Consider the following 6,318-nt stretch of genomic DNA (forward strand, 5'->3'; position numbering starts at 1 on the left):
CAACAAGCACAGAGTAAGGGAAAGCCTTTGTAGCCAAAATGCAAACCCGCAGGCGCATTCGACAGAAGGCATAAATGACAATCAATGTTAAGACACCTAGTACAAAATACTCCTGACTTATGGTACTGTGAAACTGCAGAATGCTTAAGGCTCAGACCTGTAGACTGAAGCTGTTTCAGGGGAGTACTCAGATAGCAGCAACTAATAAACACGCCAGCCATCTACTGAATCCCTGCTTAGATAGTGGGAAGATGAATGGAGATGGGAGAAATACTTTTAAGCCCATTAGCCTGAAAGAAGCACAAGTCAACACTTACACAATGTGTCTCTACAACCACAAGAAACAGGATTCTCTCATAAACCGACAATCACCTGCACAAAGCAAATTTCCTATTTTTTGCTAGTATTATCCATATTTATGAAATTTATGACAGTTGTTTATGTTCCTAGATAATCAACTGAGTATGCATCAAGAGCTGCATGGTTTTCAAATGAATGGACCTACAAAAGTGTGTGCAACGTCAAAGCCACTATAAGATTCCTTGATCATAGTAGTTCTAATTTATTGAAAACAAAACAGAGCACTCAAGTTTATTTTTCTTTCCAGAGTCAGGTAAAACATGGTTCTGACAATTTTCTTTAGCTCAGGAAAGCTAACTCCTGAATATCTAGAAGATAGCAGAATGTCAACATAACTTGCAGAAGTTTCTTAATGTCTGTAAACTCTCCAGTAACTCAGACTTTTTTTTGTTTCACTAAAATCACCTAATCAAGACTAGATGCTAAACCAAATCAAAGAATCACAAGGAAGATGTTTAAACTTTCGCATTTGTTTACAAAAATAATGACAAACATAACCTGAATAAAACATCACAATGTATTGGCTTATGGCACAGTGGGGAAAAAGAAGAAGAAAAAAAAAAGGGAAAAAAAGAAAAAGAGAAAAGACTGCAGCCTCGTTACTCACAACTGACAGTTTCAGAAAGGAGTCCTATTTACACCTACAAAAATAGACACAGGTTCATCCTTCCAGTCCCCCCATCCTCTGGACAGCAGGTTGCACGTCTGGTATTCATTTTGTACCCAGGTCTCATTACTTCAAGGATTTTCAGTTCAATTCTGAACTCAACCTTAAAGACAGATGAAATTCTGTGCTTTCTCCAACATGTGTCTTATAAGTACTAGCTTTTGTTAATTTAAAATGCACATGTGGATACAAGCAAAATTAGCAGCCATTCTCAGCAAAAAAAAAAATCCACCTTACTAGAATTAAGAAAAAGAAAAAATTGTTCTTACGGATACTATTACATAAGCAGAACAGATATCAGGATAAATTCAAATAAACAAAGGGAAAAATACCAACTTAATTATATCTGCTGTACAGTAGAAGATGCAAAGGGGCTGCAAACTCGTCTGCTTCATCAGCGAGATGCTCTGCACACACCGGCAACGACCACTCCAGTGTATTACCCTCCCATGTTCCTTGTAAAAAAAAAAAAAAAACCAAACCAAACAACTACCATTCCTTCTGCTTTCTTGAACCAAGGTCTCCTTACCAGCCTCCTCTGGAGGACAGTTCCTTCTTCGAACATCACTGCACTCATTCCCTACTCCACCCCCTCCACACCTCTCCTCTCTTCAGTCTTCACCAAAATTGAATTTTTGCACAAATGGGACAGCAGCACAGGAAAATAGTTGTTTTGAAAAACACCAGGTAGATACAGCTACAGTTTGCCTACAGAGCTTCTGAAAACCTGCCCATGGCACAAAGGAAATACAAAATCATCCGTATTATTAGACTAATGCGTTCTCAGAATTTATGAAATACTACAGTTCTTCTTTTAAAGTATATTAACTGTTGGACACCAAAGAGATAAGTCCTGTTATTAATCTCATATTTCAAGAAAATTCAAAAAGAATTAACTATATACGTATGAGAAGCTGTGCTTCAGCAACTGATGATGCAAAAATGAACACAGTCACAAAATCAATCCAATTCTGTGCACATTAAAGTAACGTCAGCTTTGCAAGAAGTGCTATGAAAAAAAGCACCAGGAAAGTACCTGAATTACAAATGTTTGAGATCTTAATTAGAAGCTTTCTTTTTAAGGTAATACAAAATCCATTCAACTGACATTAGATAGTTATAATTATCTGTTATTTAACTGATTTTACCAAGCTATGACATTTGACAAGTGAAGTGGTAAATGCTTCATCAGCTGTGTTAAAAAAATTTTTCTCTTCAACTTTGCCTTATTTCCCTCTTCATATGTAGTACTACTTAAAATATAAATATATATATATAAGAACTCTGTTACAGCTAAGCCAGCCATTTTCAGCTGCCAAACTAAAGTTTAGTTCCATTTTAGTACCAGGAGATTGTGGCTCATAATTCATGCAGTTAAACTGAGGATTACTTGTTGACATAAATTTTGAACAGCTCAAAATAACAGAGTCTTCAAATTTGGGGGCAGGAAGAAGGGGCATAGATTACCAACAGAATTGGTGGTAGCAGTTTAAAGCTTTTGCTGCAATTAGTAGATGGTACATCACGATAAAGAATGTATTGATCTAAAGTTCTGCACAATCTCAACCTGGTGCAAAACTGATGTGGCAAAGAGAAGCTAGAAAGAAAAACGTTAACATCTAAGTTAATACCACATGAAGGAGCCAGTAAATCTCACATTAAAGTGCCCGAGAGTACATTTGATTATTTGATTGACTGTATTAAAAATAACCTCCCATACAATCAGTAAAGTATTTTCTACTTACACTTCTGACTTATTTACAGATCCATCTTGCAAAGAACACCAAAGATGGATGGGATTTCCTGTCCCCAAGGAATTTAAATATCAAATGACGTACAATTAGAATGGCCATACACAAGGCTAAATAAGACTGAAAATGATGCCTTGACCAGTTTTGAGTTTTAACTAGCCTCCAATTTAAGTCATGTTTCTGTGATGAATCCCGTTGATGCTTTTATGCCACTCAGCGTTCCAATTAAATTAATATTTTTAATTATACTTCTGAGAAAATGCTAATGGATACAACTCTACAATAACAGATTATGGCCTCATCGGTCATCCCCATCTGCCTGTCCTTACTTAAGCTGCGTAAGAAAAGTAAAGGTAATAATTTCTTTTTTCTTCAAGAGAATTACACCACATAATTAGAGTTACACAAATCCTACAAAACGCAACGCATCCAAAAGCATTATCCTCTTTTAATGCCGTGACAGACTTAAATCAGAAGTGATCTTTTACATATGACATGCTAGACTCCGCACGCTGAGACACCAATTCAACTTGGCCTTCAGAAGGAGGCAAATAAAAGAGTTCCAGAACACCTCCTGCTGCTTACCTGTTTTCTCCCTCTCCAAGTAATAACCACTGAAAAAGGAAAAAAAGAAAAAAACAACCAAAAAGAAATGGGCTTCACAAATTTCTTCTGCAGTCACCAGAGACAAAATGCTAGATGAGCAGAAGGAAAAGCAAAATTAGTGCAACAAATCTCTCCTGAACTACTGTTACAAGGTTCTGCTCACACCAGAATGAGTTCTAACACAGCATGTGTTAGAGAAAGGAGTAAATTATTACACAGAAGACATCCCACCTTTCAATTTTTGCATCAACAAATATATCAATGTATTAAACTCACATGCCAGTTTCACCACTTATGACACAGTGGGTAGCTAGTGAGTAGAGACTGTTCAAGCACAGCACAAAGCTGTCAAACATTTGTTTACTACACTGACTCCCAAGAATTCTAGAAAAAGTTGTCATTATTATCACTGAAAGCCACTGTGGCAGCAAAAAGTTCTCAGCAGCCGTGCTGCATGTGCCATGCAGGAGACCCAGATTAATTTTCTCCCATCATTTCTTCCACCCACTCTGGGGACAGAGTGCTCGAGATTTGGGTTGAGGGCTGGAAGGAACGCCTTCTGTCGCTCCAAAAGAAGGACTCACAGACACATCCATGACCTCCGCAGAGAAGTTTACCTTACCCTGGCAGGAAGCTGCCGCAGTGTGGGACTGTGAAGGTAGAGTCAGAAAGGCGCTGGAAGCGTGGATTACCAAGGTTTCCCTCATTCATTAATGCAACTTTTCTTATTTCTTTTTAAAAAAATTTCAGTTCACAAAACCAAGTTCGATTTTTAAATACTTCCCACACTACTTTATTTCTGATAAAGTAGCAGCAATGGGTGATATTGTACTAGAGACAGCATCATGGAAGTTCTGCTATCCAAAACACACAGGCACAAGCGAGTAGCTCCCATCACCTATTCTACCACAGCATACACATCAAACCAGGCATATCCAAAAAGAAAAAAAAAGGAGGAGGGGGGAAGAAGTGGGAGGCAGCAGAGGCATGATCTCACCCCAGCAGACTGAGGTACTGCAGCCCAGCATTTGGAGAAGCAGCCACAAGAGAAAAATCAGAGTTTCCTGCCTTTGTACCGAGACTCTTGTTGCTGTAACACAGCTTGCTGAAACCATTTACACACACGGCGTTGCTGGGACGGAGGGAGAAACGCCGCATCCCGCGGCAGGCGGGCAGGCTGACCCTCCGCCAGCGGTTACCGCCGAAGCGAACCCCCCCTTCCACGCGGGACGGTGACTCCAGCGGGGCCCGAGCCTGTCACAGAGCCATGGAGGAGGCGCGGAGGAGGCGACTCCCCATACCACCCCCGGCCCCGCAGCGCCCCGCTCCGACCCACCGCCGGGCGAATCCCGGCGGGTCACCGGCCGGGGAACCGCGGAGGGCTGGCTCCGCTCGCCCCCGCCGCCGGGCCCCCGCGGGGGGCAGTCTGCCGTTCCTCCCAGCGCCCCCTCCTCCCCCAGCGCTGCCCGGGGAGGGGAGAGGGGCTTTACCTCACCGCCGCCGGCAGCCGTCCCTCAGGCACACGCTCGGCACTGGAAGCTGCCTGCGCCCCGCGTCGCCCCCCCCCCCCCTCCCCCCGGCCCGCTGGCTGCGGCGTCCTCTCCCCGCTCAGGACATGGTCTCTCCCAACGCGGCGGGCTGCCGCGGACGCGGACGCTCCCACTCGGCGCGGCGGGGGGAGCCTCTCGCCCCGCTCCCCAGGCTCCTCTAATGGCGGCGGCTGGAGCGGCCCAAAGCAAAATAAACCCCCATACGGCCAGGAACCCGCACGTCAGCCCGGCCTGCCGCCCTGCCTGGCGCCCATTGGCGGAGCCTGCGCCTTCCCGTCCACCAATCGGAGCGCGCTTCTTTGGGAAGAACGGGTGATGTCATCCCTGCCGCTGGGGCGCCTCGCTGTGGGGTGCCGGGGCTCGCCCCGCCCCGCCGGGCGCCCCGGGGAGCGCCGCCCCCTCCGGCCCTCAGCGCCGGGGTCCCCCCGGCTGTGCCCCCCGCCTTTCCTCCCGGCTGCTCGCCCGCAGCCTTTCCCTCACACTGCCCGGGCACCCCAACGGCTTCCCCGCCTCGGGTGCCCCTCGCTCCCGCCAGGGCCCGCCCTGAGGCAAACCTGTGCGCGGGACCCACCTTGGTCAACAGCGACTGAGAATAGTGCACGGAGTGCATTGGGAGTGGAACAAGAGCGTCCGCTTGGCTTGACATCCACGATCGTAGGTGGTATATCAATATAGAGTTTCCTATGGAAATAATCCCTCATAAAAACTCCTTGCCATGGCACGTGGCCAGACAGCAGCCGTCAAAAATACCACTTCTGAGGCAAATGATCCTTCCAGTGTCCTGACAGGAAACACCTCTGGCGTATGATAAATAAAGAGAAAATGGCGACAGAGGGTCTTGTGCCCAGGCTGTACAACCCCCAGCCTTCGGTAGATTCCCATTAATTCCTTCAGTTCTTCCATGGCAAAACGTTTCTCTGAGCACTGCTAGGAAATGAACTACCACCATCTCCCCCGTGCGTCGATTCCAGCCATTTCTAACTCAGCATGGTGAGTGTGTGGGGCTGGAGTTCGGCATGTTCACCCCAGCCTGAAGGACTCTTCAGCCAAGTAGTGCTCATGCGGTGCATAACCCGTTCATCTTCGGGGGGCCAACAACACCTGCTCTGCCAGCCCTTGGGTTCAGTCCTTGTGCTGGATATGCAATCTTTTTTTTTTTTTTTTTGCTTTCTGCTCAAAAGTTGTGAGTCTGCATCTTCCTTCAACTGCTGTTGTAGGCTCACTGACAGAGAAAGCATATTTGCCCACATCCTCACTCTTCCCTCATGGGTCTTACATGATACTTGACTTTTTTTTTTTTCCCCCACTGCAGTTCCTACTTCTTATTTCAGGCTTTCTTAGATGTCCTAGCACTTTTTATTTCCATGATTTCATTCCCTGTTCC

At 45.4% G+C, this 6,318-nt stretch overlaps 1 protein-coding gene across 5 annotated transcripts in view; it reads right to left on the minus strand.

The window, feature by feature from the left end:
- ZRANB1 (zinc finger RANBP2-type containing 1) overlaps window positions 1–5,131 on the minus strand; it is a 45,281-nt gene extending 40,150 nt beyond the window's left edge. Inside the window, exon 1 of one of the 5 annotated variants that reach the window (XM_054831201.1) lies at window positions 4,875–5,131. The gene's annotated coding sequence lies outside the window, so the exon portion shown is untranslated. Of the gene's footprint in view, window positions 1–3,363; window positions 3,488–4,381; window positions 4,623–4,874 lie in introns of those variants that run through there. The other 4 variants (XM_054831199.1, XM_054831200.1, XM_054831203.1 and 1 more) reach the window with 4 other exon arrangements.
- Between the last annotated feature and the right edge of the window lie 1,187 nt (window positions 5,132–6,318).

This window comes from Grus americana, chromosome 7 (assembly GCF_028858705.1).
Source record: "Grus americana isolate bGruAme1 chromosome 7, bGruAme1.mat, whole genome shotgun sequence".
In the NCBI taxonomy this organism is placed as follows: Eukaryota; Metazoa; Chordata; class Aves; order Gruiformes; family Gruidae; genus Grus; species Grus americana.